The sequence below is a fragment of the Ranitomeya imitator genome, chromosome 1, assembly GCF_032444005.1.
Source record: "Ranitomeya imitator isolate aRanImi1 chromosome 1, aRanImi1.pri, whole genome shotgun sequence".
Lineage (NCBI taxonomy): Eukaryota > Metazoa > Chordata > Amphibia > Anura > Dendrobatidae > Ranitomeya > Ranitomeya imitator.
In genome coordinates this window covers 996111630-996134601 of record NC_091282.1, presented here as the reverse complement: position 1 = coordinate 996134601, position 22972 = coordinate 996111630, and the positions used below count along the sequence as shown (strand labels likewise).

Below are 22972 nucleotides of genomic sequence, written 5' to 3'. Positions count from 1 at the left end.
GTCCAGGTCATGCAAATTTCCCAAGTTTATAAAAACCCAGCCTATTCTAAAATTGTGCCAAAATACAGCAGCCATGGGTTCTTCTAAGCAGCTGCCAAGCACTCTGAAGATTAAATTGATGGAGGCTCACAATGCAGGAGAAGGCTGTTACGCACATGGTTGTTTAACCATTGTGCCATGGTCCAGGTAGAGCTTGGAGGAGCGTAACTACGCAAACACCTAGTTCTTCACTAGAGCCCCTGATGGTTTGGTTATACTTGATCCAAGGTGCTATTCCAGGACAACCCACAGAGCTGTGGCAGGTAACCCCCAAGAGGACAGGGAGGCAGGACCGGCCAGGAACTGGTAAGCAGGAAGTATGCAGCTGAGCTGGTAGACAGATGTCGGATCAGACACAAGCAGATACAGGAACACTGGATGGCCACAGGTACCGGATCACAGTTGCAGGTTCAGATGGGTCAGGATCAGGAGTAGGCACATGCAGAGTGGGTTCTGGAATAGGAACAGCAGACCGGACAGGAACAGAGACATACTGGGCGGACTTGGTCAGGTAAATGGGACGGACAGGATCAGGTTCACATAACACGGGTACAGAGACCTTACAACTACTGTAGGTAGCAGGAAACTGGTACTAACATTGCTAAGCCATCTCTCATTTGGGGAAGGTGGTTTAAATACCTAATGTCTCCGAGCCATTGGTTGCGGACATTTTCAGAATCATTTGCAGCCTCTTCGAGAAGCAGGGAGCGCAAGCGTCTTAAGCATTCTTCCAAGAGACATTTGTGCTATACGCAGGCCCTTGGGGGACACAGAGACGGCGGGCACCTGAGCAGCGTGGCAAGATTAGTGAACACGTCGGCGCCCCTGCTGAGAGAGAGAAGTGGACACATGCAGAGGCGCCTGCGCTGGTCTTAACAAGCACTATGAGAACATAGAAAAGTGTTTTTAAGTTGCCTTTTCCTCACGTCGAAATGTAATAAAAAAATGGCAAACCAGAACCTCTGCTTGATTGCAAAAGACTTTCAGAAAGATTTAGCAGACTCTGGAGTTGTGGTGCATTGTTCTACTGTTCAGAGATACTTGTAAAAATGTCATTCATAAGAGTTGTCAGAAGAAAACCTCTCCTGCATCCTTAACATAAAATTAAGCATCAGACGTATGCAAGAAAACATCTAATCAAGCCTGATGCATTTTGAAAACAAGAAAGCAAGTCATCAGGTTAAAATAGAACTCTCTGGCCACAATGATCAAAGGTATGTGTGGAGGAAAAAAAGGCACAGAATTTCAGGAAAGGAACATCTCGCCAACCATTAAGCAAGGCGGGGTGGATCAATCATGCTTTGGGGTTGTGTTGCATCAATGGCATGGGGAACTTTTCACACGTAAAGGGAAGAATGAATTCAATGAAATTTCAACAAATTCTTTATGCAAACAACACCATCTGTAAAAAAGCTGAAGTTGAAAAGAGGATGGCTTCTACAAATGGATAATTATCCAAAACATACTGTACATAAAAATCCACAATAGACTACCTCAAAAGGCGCAGGCTGAAGGTTTTACAATGGCTCTTACAGTCACCTGATCTGAACATAATTGAAAGTCTGTGGCTAGACCTCAAAATAGCAGTGCATGCAAGACGACGCAGGAATCTCACAGAACTGGAAGAATTTCCCAAGGAAGAATGGAAGAAAATCCCTCAAAAAAGAATCGAAAACATTCTTGGCTGGTTACAAAAAGAGTTTACAAGCTGTGATGCTTTCAAAAGGGGGTACTACTAGTTACTAACCATTCAGGGTGCCCAAACTTTTGCATCAGCCCAGTCTTCGTTTTGTAATTTTTAAAATGTAAAACATGAAAATGTGTGTGTGTATGTGTAATATAATATTATTATTATTTATTTATATAGCACCATTAATTCCATGGTGCTGTACATGAGAAGGGGTTACATCAAAATACAAATATCACTTACAGTAAACAAAACTAACAATGACAGACTGGTACAGAGGGAAGAGGACCCTGCCCTTGCGGTCTTAAGGTACCGTCACATTTAGCGACGCTGCAGCGATCTAGACAACGATCCCGATCGCTGCAGCGTCGCTGTGTGGTCGCTGGAGAGCTGTCACACAGACAGCTCTCCAGCGACCAACTATGCGAAGTCCCCTGGTAACCAGGGTAAACATCGGGTTACTAAGCGCAGGGCCGCGCTTAGTAACCCGATGTTTACCCTGGTTACCAGCGTAAACGTTAAAAAAAAACAAAAACACTACATACTCACATTCCGGTGTCTGTCCCCCGGCGCTGTGCTTCTCTGCACTGACTGTTTGCGCCAGCCGGTGACGTCACCGCTGTAATCTGCTTTACGGCTGGCCGGCGCTCACAGTGCAGAGAAGCACAGCGCCGGGGGACAGACACCGGAATGTAAGTATGTAGTGTTTGGTTTTTTTTTACGTTTACGCTGGTAACCAGGGTAAACATCGGGTTACTAAGCGCGGCCCTTCGCTTAGTAACCTGATGTTTACGCTGGTTACCAGTGAAGGCATCGCTGAATCGGCATCACACACGCCGATTCAGCGATGTCTGCGGGAGTCCAGCGACGAAATAAAGTTCTGGACTTTCTGCGCCGACCAACGATGGCACAGCAGGATCCTGATCGCTGCTGCCTGTCAAACTCAACGATATCGCTAGCCAGGACGCTGCAACGTCACGGATCGCTAGCAATATCGTTCAGTGTGACGGTACCTTTACAGTCTACAAGATTATGGGGAAGGAGACAGTAGGTCAAAGGTTGCAGTAGCTCCAATGGTATTGAGGTGGGCGTGTGGTCTTTACAGGCTGTAAGCTTCCTTGAAGAGGTGGGTTTTCAGGTTTCTTTTGAAGGATCCAAAAGTAGTGGATAACCGGATGTGTTGGGGCACTGAATTCCAGGGGATGGGTGATATTCGGGAGAAGTCTGGAGGCGATTGAGTGAGGAGCGAATAAGCGTGGAGGAAAGGAGGAGGTCTTGGGAGGACCGGAGATTACGTGAGGGAAGATATTGAGAGATTAGTGGGGAAATATACGGAGGAGAAAGGTTATGGATGGCTTTGTAGGTCAGTGTTAGTAATTTAAACTGGATACGCTGGGAAATTGGGAAGGGATTTGCAAAGAAGTGAAGCAGGAGTGTAGCGAGGAGAGAGATTAATTAGTCGGGCAGCAGAGTTAAGGATGGACTGGAGGGGTGCGAGAGTGTTAGAAGGTAGGCCACAGAGGAGTATGTTGCAGTAGTCAAGGCGGGAGATGATTAGGGCATGCACGAGCATTTTGGTAGAGTGTGCGTTGAGGAAAGGACGGATTCTGGAAATATTTTTGAGCTGAAGGCGACAGGTGGTGGCGAGAGCTTGGATGTGCGCTTTGAAGGACAGGGCAGAGTCAAGGGTTACTCCGAGGCAGCGGATTTTGGGGACGGGAAAAGTGTGATTTCATTTATTTTGATAGATAGATCAGGTAGGGAAGATATTCGTGATGGAGGAAAGATGATGAGTTCAGATTTGTCCACATTGAGCTTGAGGAAACGAGAGGAGAAGAAGGAGGATATGGCCGATAGACACTCTGAGATTCTGGAGAGCAGAGAGGTGACATCTGGGCCAGAGAGGTAGATCTGAGTGTCAACGGCATATAGATGGTACTGGAAGCCATAGGACCTTATGAGTTGTCCCAGGCCGAGTGTATAGATTGAGAAGAGTAAGGGTCCTAGGGCAGATCCTTGGGGGACTCCAACAGAGAGGGGGCGAGATGAGGAGGTAGTATGGGAGTAGGAAACGCTAAATGTGCGGTTGGCAAGGTATGAGGAGATCCAAGAATACGGTAATATAGAAGTAATATACGGTATATAGTGCTCTGGCAACAATTGAGACCACTGCAAAATGTTCAGTTTGTCTGATTTTTCTCTTTACAGGTATATTTTTGAGTAAAATGTAAATTGTTCATTTATTCTATAAACTTCTGACAACATGTTTTCGAATTTCCAAGCAATAAATTTTGTATTTTTTCTGGTAAAAAAAAAAACAAAAAACAGTGCTTTCAGACCTCAAATAATGCAAAGAAAACAAGTTCATAATCACAAAACACAAATAATCACAAACACAAATTAATACTAATGTTCTAACTCAGGAAGAGTTCAGAAATCAATATTTTGTGGAGTAACCATGATTTTTAATCACAGCTTTCATGCGTCTTGGCATTCTTTCCACCAGTCTTTCACACTGCTCCTGGCTCAAAAATGTAAGCAGTTCTTCTTTGTTTGATGGCTTATGACTATCCATCATCCTCTTGATTTACATTCCAGAGGTTTCCAATGGGGTTCAGGTCTGGAGATTGGGTTGCTCATGACAGGGTTTTCATGTGGTGGTCTCTTAATTTTTGCCAGAGCTGTATATACATAGATACATACCTTGCTTAACTGTTTACAATAACAGTCATTTTGACCATGGGTTCCCAAACCTTTACATGCCACTGTATTGTACAGTTAAAAGGATAAATGTGTTGCGTAGTGTTTGTTAAAAAAGAAGCTACTTTGCAAGTTATTTTTTATACAATTTGGCCCCCATGACGGTTACCGCTCAATGCCAAGGGGACTGACCACTGCTGCTGTAGAAGAGCAGTGGCTGAACATGCGCAGTGCTTATTACCACTTTCTTGTTGAGCTCTTAAGCACTGCACCACGGTTGGCCAGGATCCCTGGATTAGCTTCAGGCCACCTCTCTCTATCCCCTGGGCTCTTCAGCAGTAGCGACAAGGCTGACTCATCGAGAGCACATACTGTTAAGGCCATTAACACAACAATAATACTGCCCTGAAGCAGAAGCGTCTACCCATCCAGCAACCAGAGAGTCAGGAGGCCGGGGAGCTGTGTGCTCCTGCTTCAAAAAACCCTTTCATATTTAAAGCCAGATAATCTTTAAAAATGTATTTTTATTTAAACATATTTTTGCATCTGAAGCTTTACCTTTACAGAAGCCGCTCACTGCTCCCCAACCTTTTGCCTCCAAATTGTCCTGCCTATTTCACAAAAGGCCAGCCTTCGCAAGTAACCCCTTCCCTCAAGTGATTAATCATGGTGGATTACCAGCTCAAACATTTAATACACTAAAGCTACTTGACATTTCCTAGATGTTATATTTTATTGAATTACCTCTGTTAGCGGTCTTTTATATTTCAAATCGCAATATGTATAATGTGGTTGCTTATAGCACCAGTGGGCACTGTCGTGTCCTGCTGCCTGTTATAAAAAATATGGGACTTGTGACACAACACTTCGGGATCGCCTTTGCTGGGGTCAAAGGCCACGTGGTTTGTGCATTGAATCTGAGGCGTACAGCAGGTTTTCTGAGCAGGTTGACCTCAGGTCAGATTTATTAACGTGAAAGCAACATAGATAAAACAAAACATAAAAATAAATCCTAGCCTGTCCGGCGCTAACTAAACCAACACGTTGCTATCTCAACAACTGGGGGGCTTCTCCCACCCAGCTAACATCACACAATTCTTGAGCACAGCTCTCACTCACGTTTGTCTCACACAGACAGGCAATCTGTGTGCCCCAGGCTGACGCTGGAAACCCCCAGCTGGTCATCCTTTATTCCTGCACTTGTTAACCCATTAGCATCCTGAAGATACTGAGCGGCCTGATTCACATTGGACAAATACCTGGGCGAGATATACCTGCCCCCAACTACCACACCGACATGAGTCTTGCATACCCCCCCCCCCCCCCCTGCTCAGACCACTCCGGTCGAGCAAGAACACTCTTGAAACAGTGCACTCGGGACAGGGCATCGGCGTTCCCCATCTGCACCCCAGGTCGGTGCTCCACCGTAAAAGAGTAAGCCTGCAGGGCAAGGAACCACCGGGTTACCCGACTATTACGGTCCTTGTGGAGGTGCATCCACTTGAGAGGGGCATGGTCCGTGACCAGCCTAAACTTCCTGCCGGCCAGGTAATACTTGAGGGAGTCGAGAGCCCATTTAATGGCTAGGCACTCTTTTTCAACCACTGCATACCTCTGCTCATGTACATTCAGTTTCCAGCTGAGGTAGAGGACCGGGTGTTCGACTCTGTCCCTCACCTGGGAAAGTACAGCTCCGACACCAGTATCAGAGGCATCAGTTTGCACCACAAACTCGCTGCTGAAATCAGGAGTCACTAGTACGGGCTGAGAGCACAAAGCCCATTTCAGGCTGTGGAAGGCCTCCTCAGCAGCTGTGGTCCACTTTACCATGACGGAATCCCTCCCTTTGGTAAGATCCGTCAAGGGGGTAGCCATGGCTGCAAAATTGGGTATGAACCGGCGATAATAGCCGGCAATCCCCAGGAAAGCTTGTACTTGTTTCTTGTTCACTGGTTGTGGCCAGCCCTGGATTGCCTGTATTTTGTCGATCTGGGGTTTAATCACTCCTCTGCCAATCACGTAGCCCAAGTGTCGGGCTTCTTCAAGCCCGATGTGACATTTCTTGGGGTTTGCCGTTAAGCCTGCATCTCGCAGGTCATCAATCACCGCTTGTACCTTCCGGAGGTGAGTTTCCCAGTCCATGCTATAAATTACGATGTCATCCAGGTAGGCAGAAGCGTACTGTCTGTGGGGCCTCAAGACTCGATCCATCAATCTCTGGAACGTTGCGGGAGCTCCGTGAAGTCCAAACGGCATGTAGACATACTGGAACAGACCTTCCGGTGTAGCAAATGCCGTCTTCTCTCTGGCCGCCTCGGCCAGAGGGATCTGCCAGTACCCCTTTGTTAGATCCAGGGTCGTAATGTATCGGGCTTTACCGAGCCGGTCGATCAACTCATCGACTCGGGGCATAGGGTACGCATCAAATTTAGAAACCGCATTCAGTTTCCTAAAGTCATTACAAAACCGTATGGAGCCATCCGGTTTCGGTATCAACACGATTGGACTGGACCAGGCGCTGTGCGACTCCTCAACGACTCCTAAGTCCAACATTGCCCTCACTTCCCGGGAGACGGCTTCACGCCGCGCTTCCGGAATCCGGTAGGGCTTCACATGAACTGTGACACCAGGCTCTCTGACGATCTCATGTTTCACTAGCTCAGTCCAGCCAGGTTTTTCTGAGAAAAACTGTCGGTTCTGTAACAAAAACTGCTTAACCTCAGATTTTTGTCGTTCCGAGAGAGTCTCGGCAATCTGCACCTCCGGTACGGTAGGTGAACAAACCAGACAGGGCAGATCTGCCGTTAGGGCAGAGCGGTCTTTCCAGGGTTTTATCAGATTCACATGATAAATCTGTTCTGGTTTTCTCTTACTAGGCTGGTACACTTTATAGTTTACTTCACCAACTCTTTCCAGGACCTCAAAGGGGCCCTGCCATTTCGCCAGAAATTTACTATCCACCGTAGGGATTAGGATCAACACCCTATCCCCGGATGCAAATGTACGGACCTTAGCGCCTGTATCATAACTTTGCCTCTGGGCTCCCTGGGCCTGTAACATATGGTCCCTAACAATGGGCATGACAGCGGCAATACGGTCCTGCATTTGTGTTACATGATCGATCACCGTTTTAAAGGGAGTGACTTGACCTTCCCAGGTTTCTTTTGCGACGTCCAACAGTCCCCGGGGACGTCGGGCGTACAACAGTTCGAAAGGCGAAAACCCTGTGGAAGACTGGGGAACTTCCCTAATGGCAAACAGCAAATAGGGTAACAAGTAATCCCAGTTCTTCCCATCTTTGTCTATCGTCTTCCGGAGCATCTGTTTTAAGGTTTTGTTGAACCGCTCAACCAGGCCATCTGTTTGAGGGTGATAGACAGACGTACGCAACGGGTCTATTTGTAAGAGTCTGCAGAGCTCCTTCATTACCCTCGACATAAAGGGAGTCCCCTGGTCGGTGAGTATCTGTTTTGGAAATCCCACCCGACTAAACACTTGTACCAATTCCTTGGCGATCGTCTTGGTAGCTGTGTTACGCAAAGGGATGGCTTCCGGGTAACGAGTGGCATAGTCCACGATGACGAGGATATGTTGGTGCCCACGTGCGGATCGGGGAAGGGGCCCAACCAAATCCATTCCAATTCTCTCAATAGGGACTCCAATGATAGGAAGGGGTACCAAAGGGCTACGGAACCGAGGTTTAGGTGCCGCGATTTGGCACTCTGGACAGGACTCACAATAGTTACGCACATCACTATGTATTCCAGGCCACACAAAACAATGCGATATCCTTTCTGTGGTTTTCTGTACCCCCAGATGTCCCCCCATTATATGTCCGTGGGCCAAGTCCAGTACCTTCCGCCGATAAGGTTTGGGTACCACTAACCGTTGCACTGTGTCTTCCCCTTTTTTTTCTACCCGGTAGAGCAAATCATTTTCAAGAACCATATACGGGTACGCTAGCTTAGTGTCAGGTTCTACGGGTACCCCATCTATCATTTTTATATTTTTCCTAGCCGGAGTCAGGGTAGGATCTTTCATTTGCTCGCTGTGGAAGTCATCCAACTGGACTCCCAAATCTGGCAGGCAGGGTGCCGGATGGCTGTCTGCCTCCGCCTCTCGCTGAGGTTCCTCAGTTTCCTCCGTTTCCCCCGCCATGACGGAGAAGGGGTACTGAAGGTTAGATTCACTAACCTCCCCAGCAACATCTTCCTGTGGGGTCTCCTCTATGGACTCGGGACCTCCAGAGGGCATGGGAGAAGATTCACGGGTACAGCTACCGTGAAGGAGCAACTGATTCTCCCACAACTGCCAGAAATAGGGAAAATCCCTGCCCAGGATTACATCCTGTAACAATGCGGGAACGAGTCCCACTTTGTGCTGCACTGACCCATAGGGAGTGGAAATCCATATGACCGCTGTTAGGTACGAGCAGGTGTCACCATGCACACATGTTACAGAAAACTTGTCAGACGGACCAGATGGAAGTGCCACCAGACTAGCTTTCACCAGAGTCACCACACTTCCAGAGTCTAGTAATGCCACAACATTTTTCCCATCGACAGATAATTCACACAGGTGTTTCGCTGTATCATTTTGACCCGCATTCACACTCACTAGCCGTGTAACCAAAGACATGCGTTTTTTAGAGTCTATAACGTCGCACTGCATGGGTTCAGCGGTAACAGGACAGTTCGCAGAAACATGGCCCTTCTCATGGCAGCGGAAACACCTAACAGGACCCCTACTGAGACCACCGTCCAATAATCTCGGTCTCTGAGTGCGAGCAGTCCCGGGTTCCTCCCCCACAGCTTTAAGCGATTTTCCTTCACCCGTGGTCCCTGGAACAGTCTTACCGGTTCCACGAGGAGGAGGCACAGACCGGGGGCTGGCGGTGTCGTCGGGAAGTCCTTCTGCCACGGAATAAAGCTCGACCAACTCCACAAGTTGATCTGCTGTCGTGGGATTTCCTTGGCTTACCCACCTTTTCAGCGCTGGTGGTAGAACTCTCAGGTACTTGTCCAGGACAACCCGCTGGATTATTTCGGGTATTGTCAGTACCTCGGGTTGCAGCCATTTCTTTGTCAAGTAGATCAGGTCGAACATCTGAGACCGCGCCGGTTTATCTTGCTGGTATGTCCACTGATGTACCCTCTGTGCCCGGACAGCCGTCGTCACACCCAGCCGGGCCAGGATCTCAGCTTTCAGCTTCTCAAAGTCCTGAGCGACCTCTGGGTCCAAATCATGGTAAGCTTTTTGGGCCTCGCCGGAGAGAAACGGGGCAATCAAATCGGCTCATCGTGCCTTCGGCCACTTCTCTCTCAATGCCGTCCGCTCAAACGTTGTCAGGTATGCCTCGACGTCATCTTCTGCAGTCAGCTTTTGCCAGTATCGACTCACATGGATCCTTCTGGACTCTGCTTCCGGGTCAGCGTCAGGCATGCTCATCAGGCGCTGCGCCACCTGTTGGAGAAGTTGGCGGTCTGCAACCGTCATGTCCACTAACTCCTTCAGCTGTGCGGCCATCAAGCGATTAGCTTCGTGCTGTGCGGCAGTGGCCTGCTGCTGTACGGCAGTGGACTGTACTAAGGCTTTCACCACGTCTTCCATGCTGTCGCCTGTGCCACGGTATGCCCGCATTCTCCACCACAATGTGACACAACACTTCGGGATCGCCTTTGCTGGGGTCAAAGGCCACGTGGTTTGTGCATTGAATCTGAGGCGTACAGCAGGTTTTCTGAGCAGGCTGACCTCAGGTCAGATTTATTAACGTGAAAGCAACATAGATAAAACAAAACATAAAAATAAATCCTAGCCTGTCCGGCGCTAACTAAACCAACACGTTGCTATCTCAACAACTGGGGGGCTTCTCCCACCCAGCTAACATCACACAATTCTTGAGCACAGCTCTCACTCACGTTTGTCTCACACAGACAGGCAATCTGTGTGCCCCAGGCTGACGCTGAAAACCCCCAGCTGGTCATCCTTTATTCCTGCACTTGTTAACCCATTAGCATCCTGAAGATACTGAGCGGCCTAATTCACATAGGACAAATACCTGGGCGAGATATACCTGCCCCCAACTACCACACCGACATGAGTCTTACAGACTACATACATCGCTACGTACTGTGAATACATGTCATTAACTGCTTGATTACTGTCCCCAGTGTCTGTATCTTCTAGCATTTCAAAAAACTGACCGTCACATCCAAACATAGACTAAGTGTGAACAGGTGCTGAACCTAGAGTCGCCAACTCGTATATAGTCAAGTAAATCAGGCAGCACACTGCAGCGCTAAAACATGCAAACATGAAACACGAAAATTGAACTGCATTACTGCACTAGAAATATGAAAAATGAGAGCGTGTAGCGCATAAAAATGGCCAATTTTATGTGTACCTGGTAGCCACTTTACGGCATCTCTATTATACCAGGTCCTAAACTTGCCTTTCCTCGCTGAGAATAAACGTCTCCATCTGAATGGGTACATGTGAAACCTCTTCTTAGACTAAAATTCTCTCTCTCTGTGGAGGGGTATTGTTTTAATTACAGCAGGTCCAATACCCCTCCACAGAGAGAGAGAATTTTAGTCTAAGAAGAGGTTTCACAGGTACCCATTCAGATGGAGACGTTTATTCTCAGCGAGGAAAGGCAAGTTTAGGACCTGGTATAAGAGAGATGCAGTAAAGTGGCTACCAGGTACACATAAAATTGGCCATTTTTATGCGCTAAACGCTCTCATTTTTCATATTTCTAGTGCAGTAATGCAGTTCAATTTTCGTGTTTCATGTTTGCATGTTTTAGCGCTGCAGTGTGGTGCCTGATTTACTTGACTGTATCTTCTAGCAGGTATATGGATCAGTGGTCTACAGCCATAGTGACTGATCTTCTCCATGTCAGCCTGTGTAATTGCTGGTGCTTGTGTGATTTTTGGATCATCAGGGCTAAATGTAGTCGTTTATTTTATTGGAAGCTGCGCTCCCGCCTATAGAGGCACTTTAACATCCATATAGTTAGGCAGAGCCCACAGCTGCTCTTTGTATAACTGTACCACCTTCAACCAGATGGAGAAGTAGAAAAATTCTCGGAAAAGTAACTTGAGCTATTTATTGAGTTAGTGGATAATCTATAAACACATCAGGAAGGATCCCCTTTACTGTCCGGTGTCCTAGAAGTGATGTGTGTAACCGACGCTTCATATTTCCCCTATTAATACATTGAGTTTTGCCACGTCAGCTACTTTATCACAATGTTAATTTTAGCCGAGTGAAAACCGTCCTACTCCAGAATGTCACTATGATATAGCGGATTCTATTTTTATTCTACTAGGAAACTCGATTTCCATTCTGCCCGGGAACCAAGGTGAAGAACATAATGAGCAGCGTGGCCCCGGCGCGCACACCCTTTCCCTGTATTTACCAATATGCATTGCATACACATTTCTTTCATTCTCCGTGCCCTTTAGCTGACATTTTTGCTGAGACTTGAAGCTCATCCAAGTGCTTTGCTTTTTTCCAAGGTATGCTAATTAAAAACTTGCTCAGCAGAATTTAATGTTGCAGTGTTATTTATTCTGCTTGAGAATGGCTTCAGCAAATAGTGACCCTGAATGGTGACGCTAGTCTAAGGAAAATACAGCTGTTGTGGGTTTAAACCGGATCATTATTCAGAGTGGAGGCAGAGCCGCATTTGGCATTTGTAGTTGTGTTTTCCGCTGGATATAGTATTTGAATATAAGTGCACGTCTGTCTTTTTTTTTTTTTTCCTTGTTTGTGTGCTGACAGAAGATCTGCAAATCTTTCAGAGACCACGCTGGAACGGTGCCCAGGTTTTTAAATTGGTATGGGAGAAGCAGTCACTCTGAAGAGCGAGCTGCCTAATAGAAGCCGTATCTGCAGAACATCGAGGCAGACAGAGCAATCTATTGTCACTGGCGGCTTCTGTGCCATCAGCTTCTTGGCACATTGCAAATTGAGGCTCCTCTTCCTACATCTCAGTGATGATTACATGGGTGTTAATGTACATGATATGTCACGTTGTCATGCTACGCTTACGTACTGTAGGTCATATTCACAAGAAGTCTATTAATTTAGACTCCGGCATCAAGTACGTGCTGTACGTGGAAGAAGATTAATTGCTGTCATGCCGAGTACGACGAGAGAACAATGCTCATCCTTTCAGACACTTGTAATAAAGTGTTGTAAGTGCAAGTAAATTGTACGTTAGCGTCAGATTTAAAAAAAAAAAAAAAGTGTTCCAATCATCGCTTCCTCCTTTTTTTGTTTGTCCATATTATTTAGATATTTCATTTTTAGCACTTTTTTCAAAGCATTTTAGTATGAATTTACTAATATTACCCCATGATGCGTGTATTTCAAGTGGTTCTATTTGTTTATGACAGTGCAAACGGATCCAGGCTGGTTTCACTTGGCCGTGTTTGGGGCAATAACTATATACACACAAGGAGTTCAAGTCCAGATTCATATATAAAAATGTCAATTTTATTAATATTAAACACTAATAACATTCCTTGTAAAATATCATATGACTTACATTACATGCTCAGCAAGGGAAAGCAACAACGGTGCCAGACCTATGTGACCAGCCACTCACCGCCATTACATTAATAAGGTGCTTAGTGCCACTATAATACTTAATGGGACAAGGAAAACTCCCAGGATAGAATATTGTTATGTATTGTGATCTAACGTCTCTCAAATCATCAGAGTGTCTCTATCTTACATCAACACAGCGTAATACACCTGGTATGCTTCCTTACCCATGTAGCAGGCAGCGGATGGTCACACAGTGCAGCCCCAACGCGCGTTTTGCGTTGGCTTCGTCAGGGGGCGGTGTGATATAAGATAGAGACACTCTGAAGATTTGAGAGACGTTAGATCACAATACATAATAATATTCTATCCTGGGGGTTTTCATTGTCCCATTAAGTATTATAGTGGCACTAAGCACCTTATTAATGTAATGGCGGTGAGTGGCTGGTCACATAGGTCTGGTACTGTTGTTGCTTTCCCTTGCTGAGCATGTAATGCAAGTCATGATATTTTACAAGGAATGTTATTAGTGTTCAATATTAATAAAATTGCCATTTTTATATATGAATCTGGACTTGAACTCCTTGTGTGTATATAGTTAATGCTTTGAGTATGGAGTGTCCTATTGTTATTTGGTGGCCCGATGTTCGAGGTTCATCTATGGCATGATGAGCGAACATAGGAGCAGGATTGTATCCATTATGGGATTAAGTTATGTTATATTACGTGTTTGGGGCAATTAGACTGATGTAAAATATTGTCAGGGGCACACTGTTGGGGTTTGACTTTATACAGAAATTGCATTGTAATCCAGTGCTGTGATTACATTTCCAGAGGATTCAGAAATGAATGTGGCTATGATCATAACATTTGGAATTTTTGGGCAGTGACCATGTTATTCCAAATCATATTTTTCTTTTGGAGAATGTAAACAAAAACGTATTGAAAGAATTGCATAAAAGCCAATTTAATGTATACTAAATGAAAAATGGCAACTTTAATTTCTTATTTTTGTGCTGACATATAATTGCTTCAATATGCTGAAAAAGAGCATGAACCGCACCTCCAAAAATCGTACATTGATCTAATGCTGCTAGGCAAAAATATATATAACGGAACATGACGTTCTTAGTTTAACATTCTGATCAGACTGTATGAAGCCCAGTGTCACGGCAAACCTCGTAGTGGGTCCTACTGCCCTAATGGAGTGGAGCCGGGAGCCGACGACCGCCACAGCGGCAATGCACCAGCAGGGCAGACGGCCTGTTGCCCCACAGCACCCGTGCTGCAAGGTTGAGTCCCCATGACTCCAGACCGCGCCGCCCCACCAGCACAAAACAACAGCAACAATGGCCGCCACACAGCACCAACAACATATAATTGCTTCAAGTTACAGGCCCATTTTCAAAACTCAAGATTGTGCTGATACAACGGTTCCCTTCTGATTTATGACAAGTGCAGTGATGCCATGAGACAGTGTTTTATATAAATTCACATCACAAAATACATCCATGTGTGTAATTATACTCCTATGTCTGCCACTATGTCAGCAAATACATCCATGTGTATTATTACACGCATATAACTGCCACTATATCACCAAATACATCCATGTGTATTATTACACGCATGTAACTGCCACTATATCACCAAATACATCTGTGTGTATTATTACACGCATGTAACTGCCACTATATCACCAAATACATCCATGTGTATTATTACACGCATATAACTGCCATTATATCACCAAATACATCTGTGTGTACGATTACACGCATATAACTGCCACTATATCACCAAATACATCTGTGTGTACGATTACACGCATATAACTGCCACTATATCACCAAATACATCCATGTGTATTATTACACGCATGTAACTGCCACTATATCACCAAATACATCTGTGTGTATTATTACACGCATGTAACTGCCACTATATCACCAAATACATCCATGTGTATTATTACACGCATGTAACTGCCACTATATCACCAAATACATCCATGTGTATTATTACACGCATGTAACTGCCATTATATCACCAAATACATCCGTGTGTACGATTACACGCATATAACTGCCACTATATCACCAAATACATCCATGTGTATTATTACACGCATGTAACTGCCACTATATCACCAAATACATCCATGTGTATTATTACACGCATGTAACTGCCACTATATCACCAAATACATCTGTGTGTACGATTACACGCATATAACTGCCACTATATCACCAAATACATCTGTGTGTACGATTACACGCATATAACTGCCACTATATCACCAAATACATCTGTGTGTACGATTACACGCATATAACTGCCACTATATCACCAAATACATCTGTGTGTACGATTACACGCATGTATCTGCCACTATATCACCAAATACATCCGTGTGTACGATTACACGCATATAACTGCCACTATATCACCAAATACATCCGTGTGTACTATTACACGCATATAACTGCCACTATATCACCAAATACATCCGTGTGTACGATTACACGCATATAACTGCCACTATATCACCAAATACATCCATGTGTACGATTACACGCATATAACTGCCACTGTATCACCAAATACATCCGTGTGTACGATTACACGCATATAACTGCCACTATATCACCAAATACATCCGTGTGTACGATTACACGCATATAACTGCCACTATATCACCAAATACATCCGTGTGTACGATTACACGCATATAACTGCCACTGTATCACCAAATACATCTGTGTGTACGATTACACGCATATAACTGCCACTATATCACCAAATACATCCGTGTGTACGATTACACGCATATAACTGCCACTATATCACCAAATACATCCGTGTGTACGATTACACGCATATAACTGCCACTATATCACCAAATACACAGTTTTCGAACAGTGCCAATACTTTTGTCCACCCACTTTATTTTATGTTTGGTGTGGAATTATATCCAATTTGGCTTTATGACAATTCTTTTTGTGTTTTTTCATTTAAGACAAATTTAATGAAGATAATAATACCAAATAATTTGTGTTTGCAATCGTTTTCAGGAAAAAAATGAGTATTATCTGACAGAATTGCAGAGGTGTCAATTCTTTTGGCCATGACTGTATATTATTTTATCAGGGCTAAACATTTTGTTTAAGAAGGGGTTGTCCTAGTAGTGGACAATTCCTTTAACACTACATTAGACACACATTTACACATGTTTAGTTAATTAAAAAAAAAATTGGGAATGCTTTAATTACAGTTGCATTTCGCAAAATTAGAATATCATCAAAAAGTTTATTTGTTTCAGTTCTTAAATACAAAAAGTGAAACTCGGATATTATATAGCCATTTCAAACAGAGTGATCTATTTCAAGTGTTTATTTCTGTTAATGTCGATGATTATGGCTTACAGTCAATGAAAACCCAAAAGTCATTATCTCCGGAAATTAGAATAATTTATAACATCAGCTTGGAAAAAAAAATGATTTTAAAATCTGAAATGTTGGCCTACTGAAATGTTTGTTCAGTAAATGCATTCAATACTTGGTCGGGGCTCCTTTTGCATCAATTACTGCATCAGTGCAGCGTGGCATGAAGACGATCAGTCTGTGGCACTGGTGAGATGTTATGGAAGCCCAGGTTCTTTTGATAGCAGCCTTCAGCTTGTCTGCATTGTTGGGTCTGGGGTCTCTCATCTTCCTCTTGACAATACGCCATAGATTCTCTATGGGGCTAAGGTCAGGAGAGTTTGCTGGCCAATCAAGCACAGTCATACTGTTTATAAACCAGGTATTGGTACTTTTGGCAGTGTGAACAGGTGCCAGGTCCTGCTGGAGAATGACCTTTCCATCTCCAAAAAGCTTGTCGGCAGAGGGAAGCATAATGTGCTCTAAAATTTCCTGGTAGACGGCAGCGCTGACTTTGGTCTTGATATAACACAGTAGTCCTACACCCAGGGTTGCCACTAGAAATTTCGGGGCCCCATACTGCCAAAATTTTCAGGGCCCCCTTGAGACTCCGCCCAGGCTCCACCCCAGCCCCGCCTCCACACTCCACCCCTCAAACTGTCCACAGTCCCACCGCTCTCTCTTGGAAAAACTCCACTTCTCACCTATCACACATTAACAGTTCCCATGACCAGATCACACATATAGCCGGCAGCTTTTGTTTTGGCCAAAAGATTTTTTTAAGCCGCCACCATAACACGGTAGACACTTTTGGCCGGGCCCTACTCTACTGTAACCTATTAAATATTTGTTAAAATATGCAATACAATTTAGGTATATTTTTATTTATGATGATGTGTGCAAAACTGTAAAGCGCTGCAGAATGTCAGCGCTATATAAAAATAAAGATTTATTTTTAAATTTTCAAAATGACCAATAATATCACATACATGGAACAAATACCGCAACACCATGTCCAAACCACATATTACGACCAGTGACCGAATAATATCACATAAAAGGAACAAATACCACTGCACCATGACCAGACCACATATTACCACCACATAGTGACTGAATACTACAATTCTGATCAGTAATAAAAAAAAAAAGCACCATACTATCACCATAAGTGCCAGTATTCGCATGAGATCTGTACTTAGTATGCAGTGTCTATGTACAGATAATACAGTGATCACTGGTGACATTGTATACAGGAGCTCTGTATACAGTGTATAGTGTCAGTGTATAGGTAACACTGACTCACCAGTGACGTCTCTAGGTGAAGTCTTTCATCCAGCACAGACCGCCATCACTTCATCCAGCCAGGACTCGTCTCTGCAGGAAATAACACAGTTATCTCTAGCTCTGCTTGTAGATCACATTACTTAATTTTTCCCAACTTCTACATTACACCACATGAAGAAATAGAGGCGACATAGTATTACTCTGCACAGTAACAGGACCGCCCCTCATTTAAAACAGTATCCTCAAAAAATAAAATAAATACGTCATTGCAGTAATAATATCCCTAAATTAGTCCCTATGGTAATAATATTCCCCTGTTGTGGATTCTGTTTTTGGGCTCCCTCTGGTGGTTACAGATGGTACTGGGTGACTTGTGTTTTCTGCGGTCTCTGGTGTCCACCTGTTCTATCAGGATATGGGAGTTTCCTATTTAACCTGGCTTTCTTGTCATTTCCTCGCCAGCTATCAATGTTATCAGTGTGTCTTGTTACCTCTGCTTCCCGCTTCTGTAATCTTCAGGACAAGCTAAGTTTTTGATTTTCCTGTTCCACGTTTTGCTTAATTTTTGTCTTAGTCCAGCTTGCAGATATGTGATTCCTTTTTGCTGGTTGCTCTAGTGGGCTGATATTACTCCTCATGTTCCATGAGTTGGCACATGAGTTCAAGTAATTTCAGGATGGTTTTTTTGTAGGGTTTTTCGCTGACCGCGCAGTTCACTTTTGTATCCTCTGCTATCTAGCTTTAGCGGGCCTCATTTTGCTGAATCTGTTTTCATAACTACGTATGTGCTTTCCTCTCATTTCACCGTCATTACATGTGGGGGGCTGCTATTTCTGTGGGGTGTTTCTCTGGAGGCAAGAGAGGTCTGTGTTTCTTCTAATAGGGGAAGTTAGTCCTTCGGCTGGCGCGAGACGTCTAGGAATCATCGTAGGCACGTTCCCCGGCTACAGCTAGTTGTGTGTTTAGGTTCAGGATCGCGGTCAGCTCAGTTTCCATCACCCTAGAGCTTGTTTTGTTTTTTGTGCTTGTCCTTTTGTGATCCCCTGCCATTGGGATCATGACATTCCCCATCCTGGCCACCGTGTGTCTCATTCCTGGCGTCAGCCATATGTTCTCCCATCCTGCCCTCATGAGTATCCATTCTGCCCCATATGATCTCCCCATCCTGACCCATCTGTCTCCATCATATCCATCCTGCCCCATGATTCTGCACTCTGTCTCCAATTCTGCCCCCAGTGTCTCCAATCATGCCCCCATGTCTGCAATCCTGCCACTTGTCTCCAATCATGCCTCCTGTGTCTCCATTCTGCCCCATCTGTCTCCAGTCATGCCCCCATGTCTTTCATCATGCCCCGTATCACCTCTCTGCCCCTGTGTCCAGCATCTCTGCCCCTGTGTCCAGCATCTCTGCCCCTGTGTCCAGCATCTCTGCCCCTGTGTCCAGCATCTCTGCCCCTGTGTCCAGCATCTCTGCCCCTGTGTCCAGCATCTCTGCCCCTGTGTCCAGCATCTCTGCCCCTGTGTCCAGCATCTCTGCCCCTGTGTCCAGCACCTCTGCCCCTGTGTCCAGCACCTCTGCCCCTGTGTCCAGCACCTCTGCCCCTGTGTCCAGCACCTCTGCCCCTGTGTCCAGCATCTCTGCCCCTGAGTCCAGCATCTCTGCCCCTGAGTCCAGCATCTCTGCCCCTGAGTCCAGCATCTCTGCCCCTGAGTCCAGCATCTCTGCCCCTGAGTCCAGCATCTCTGCCCCTGAGTCCAGCATCTCTGCCCCTGAGTCCAGCATCTCTGCCCCTGAGTCCAGCATCTCTGCCCCTGAGTCCAGCATCTCTGCCCCTGAGTCCAGCATCTCTGCCCCTGAGTCCAGCATCTCTGCCCCTGAGTCCAGCATCTCTGCCCCTGAGTCCAGCATCTCTGCCCCTGAGTCCAGCATCTCTGCCCCAGCGTGTCCAGCATAATGTCCCTGTGTCCAGCTTTCTGCCCCGGGCCCCCCACCCCGGGTCGCCGCTCTCAAAAAAAAAAAAGAGTTCTTACCTGGCCATGCTCCTGCGTCGGGCGAAGCTCACTTCCTCCACGCAGGTGAAGGACGCACTCGCCGGCGGCTGACAATGACATCAGACGCCGGCGAAGTGCGACTGCGCACTGCGGCCGCTCAAGTCAGCTGCCAGCCTCCGACTGGCTGGCGGCGGCTGTTAACTATTGACGTATGGGCACGGACCCGCACTTCAATAGTGTGCCGCAGCACCTGCAGGGGGGACCCGGTGAGCAGATGAGACGGGGCCCGATGCGGGCCCCCTCTGCCCACCGGGCCCCATACGCCAGTCATGGCTGCAATGCCCTGATGGCGGCCCTGCCTACACCAGCAGATGACATGGCTCCCCAAACCATCCCTGATGGTGGAAACTTCACACTAGACCTCAAGCAGCTTGGATTGTCTGTGTCCACTCTTCCTCAAGACTCTGGGACCTTGATTTCCAAGGTCTAGTAACTTTCTGTGTACAAAGCTGCTAATCATTGATGGGGCTGTGGATGCACAAAAGAGTTGACTAGGAGGCACAAGACACCTAGTCCTGTAGTGCTAAAACACTAATTTTATTGAAACAGGAACACAAAGCCTAGTAAGTGACACGTCACTGAAGTCGTGGTCCCTGCATCTACATCATGCTGGTTTTAGAATATGTAGCAAAAACTTGCTGACATATTCCCTTTAAGGGCTATTAACATCTAGTTATGTGAACATCACATAAAACTTCCCTTACTTATGCCAAATATAACGAAAGGCCGCCATTGTTCAGATGGAGGCCAAAAGTCTTTCATTTTGACCTCTGCTAGGATAGAATATCACAACATGCCCCTTTTTACTGTTTTGTAGCAGCAGACTGCACTATCTTATACAATTGGCCACCACAAATCAAAAAAACATAATTCACAGTATACATTTTTTTTATCATAGTGGACAATAGCCAACATATTCTACTATATGACCAAGGCTGGGAACGCTGTTAACCCTGATCGAGAAGTGAACAGAGTCTTACCTCTCCTATGTAACGGTCATCAGAGCCCCCATGATGCTTTGCTCTATTCTAGCAAAAAGCTAGAAAAAAGTTGGAGTTAGCTTTAGATGGGACTAGAGAAGGTCAAGTGCTGTAACCTAGGATCAGTACAAGGTGATATTTTTTGTGGATGTGCTAATAAATGTAAATTTCAACTTCAGAGGTAGATAATAGGTAATTTGCATCTTTACGGCACTCTTTTATTATTTGTAGGGCCAAGAAGAGTTGCCACCACCATAAAACAAAATGAGATTATTCTTCGTGCTAGTAGTTTATGTATTGCACAAGAACTGAGCCGATTCCCAGTGCCCCGATAAAAGGTGCATACTAATGCTGTGCACTCCTTTCTGTACTTGCTTCTGAAAGTGTTACTTTTTTCTATTCCCGATCTGCATGTGTGTTTTGCTTGGCAGCTGTCCTATCTTGACAAAAGAATATCATTAAAGACTTTTTCTTTTGGGTGAGTAAGACAGCTGCAGGTACTGGCGCAATACAGAAATCCATAATCACGGAGAGTAACTAAAGCATATTGCCGTTTTTTCACTAGAACAAAACACATCTGGCACAAGCTCTGATAATTTGTTATCTGTGAATCATGAATAATGCACCAGCTACAGCTGGCACATCCTAAACCTATTTGCCAAGCTATGAAATAGAGCACATTTTATTTCTCAATACTTTTGTCTGTGTTAAGCGTCTAGCTTTTCAAAACTCCTTAATCAGTATCATCCACATCTCCACTGACACCGCGTGCTCCAGGTTGATTTTTACCTTCAAGTAGCGTTTGTATTACTACTTTTAAGTAGCTTTAATAATCTTTTTGTGTATCTTTCAGCAGACAGCAATATTTGCTGCTACCCATTGTAGAAATGTTTAACATTTTACAGCCTCTCTGGCTCCTTAAAGGTTGATTACTATAATGTGTTTTCAGTCTGGGTTTCACAGCCATATAAAATAACATGCAAACCACAAGGTGTTGTAGCAAGCAGCGCCACTCATATTGTTACCTAAGCAGGATCGTGCGAAAAACACACCAGGCAAGAATTGTTCAGCAATATTTTGATCACATTCATTTGTTGACCGTTTTAGTTCAGAACTCCACTTTTTTTTGTGTTAAAAGTAGAGCGAAATGAAATCTCTTAACCCCTTCCCGACCTGTGACACAGCGTATGCGTCATGAAAGTCGGTGCCAATCCGACCTGTGACGCATATGCTGTGTCACAGAAAGATCGCGTCCCTGCAGATCGGGTGAAAGGGTTAACTCCCATTTCACCCGATCTGCAGGGACAGGGGGAGTGGTAGTTTAGCCCAGGGGGGGTGGCTTCACCCCCCCGTGGCTACGATCGCTCTGATTGGCTGTTGAAAGTGAAACTGCCAATCTGAGCGATTTGTAATATTTCACCTAAAAAACTGGTGAAATATTACAATCCAGCCATGGCCGATGCTGCAATAACATCGGCCATGGCTGGAAACACTTATGTGCCCCCACCTCACCACACCGATCGCCCCCCCCCCCAGCCCCCCGATCTGTGGTCCGCTCCCCTCCGTCCTGTGCTCCGCTCCCCCGTCCTCCTGTCCGCTCCCCCCGTGCTCCAATCACACCCCCCGTGCTCCAATCAAACCCCCCCGCACTCCGATCCAACCCCCCGCACTGCGATCCCCCCCCCCGTGCTCCGATCCACCCCCCCGCACAGCGATCCCCCACCCCGTGCTCCAATCCACCCCCCGTTTTCCGATCCACCCCCCCGTGCTCCGATCCACCCCCCCCCCGTGCCCTGATCTCCCCCCCCCCCTTATACTTGCCTAGCCTCCCGGGGTCCGTCCGTCTTCTTTCCTGGGCGCCGCCATCTTCCAAAATGGCGGGCGCATGTGCAGTGCGCCTGCCGAATCTGCCGGCCGGCAAATTCGTTCCAAAGTGAGGTTATATCTCAGTGATCAAAACTATCTCAGTGATCAAAATAAAAAAAATAGTAAATGACCCCCTCCCCCCCCTTTGTCACCCCCATAGGTAGGGACAATAAAAAAATATAAAGAATTTTTTTTTTTTTGTTCCACTAATGTTGGGGTAAGAACTAGGGGTAGGGGTAGGGTTAGGGTTCGGGATGTGCACACATATTCTGGTCCTCTGTGGATTTTTCCGCAGAGGATTTGATAAATCCGCAGGGCTAAACCGCTGTGGATTTATCGCGGATTTACCGCGGTTTTTCTGCACATTTCACTGCGGTTTTACA

The 22972-nt window shown here is 45.7% G+C and overlaps 1 protein-coding gene across 4 annotated transcripts in view; it reads left to right on the top strand.

Annotated features, from left to right (window-relative positions):
- SCLT1 (sodium channel and clathrin linker 1) overlaps positions 1-22972 on the top strand; it is a 272388-nt gene that overhangs the window by 229761 nt on the left and 19655 nt on the right. The gene's annotated exons all lie outside the window — the stretch shown is intronic.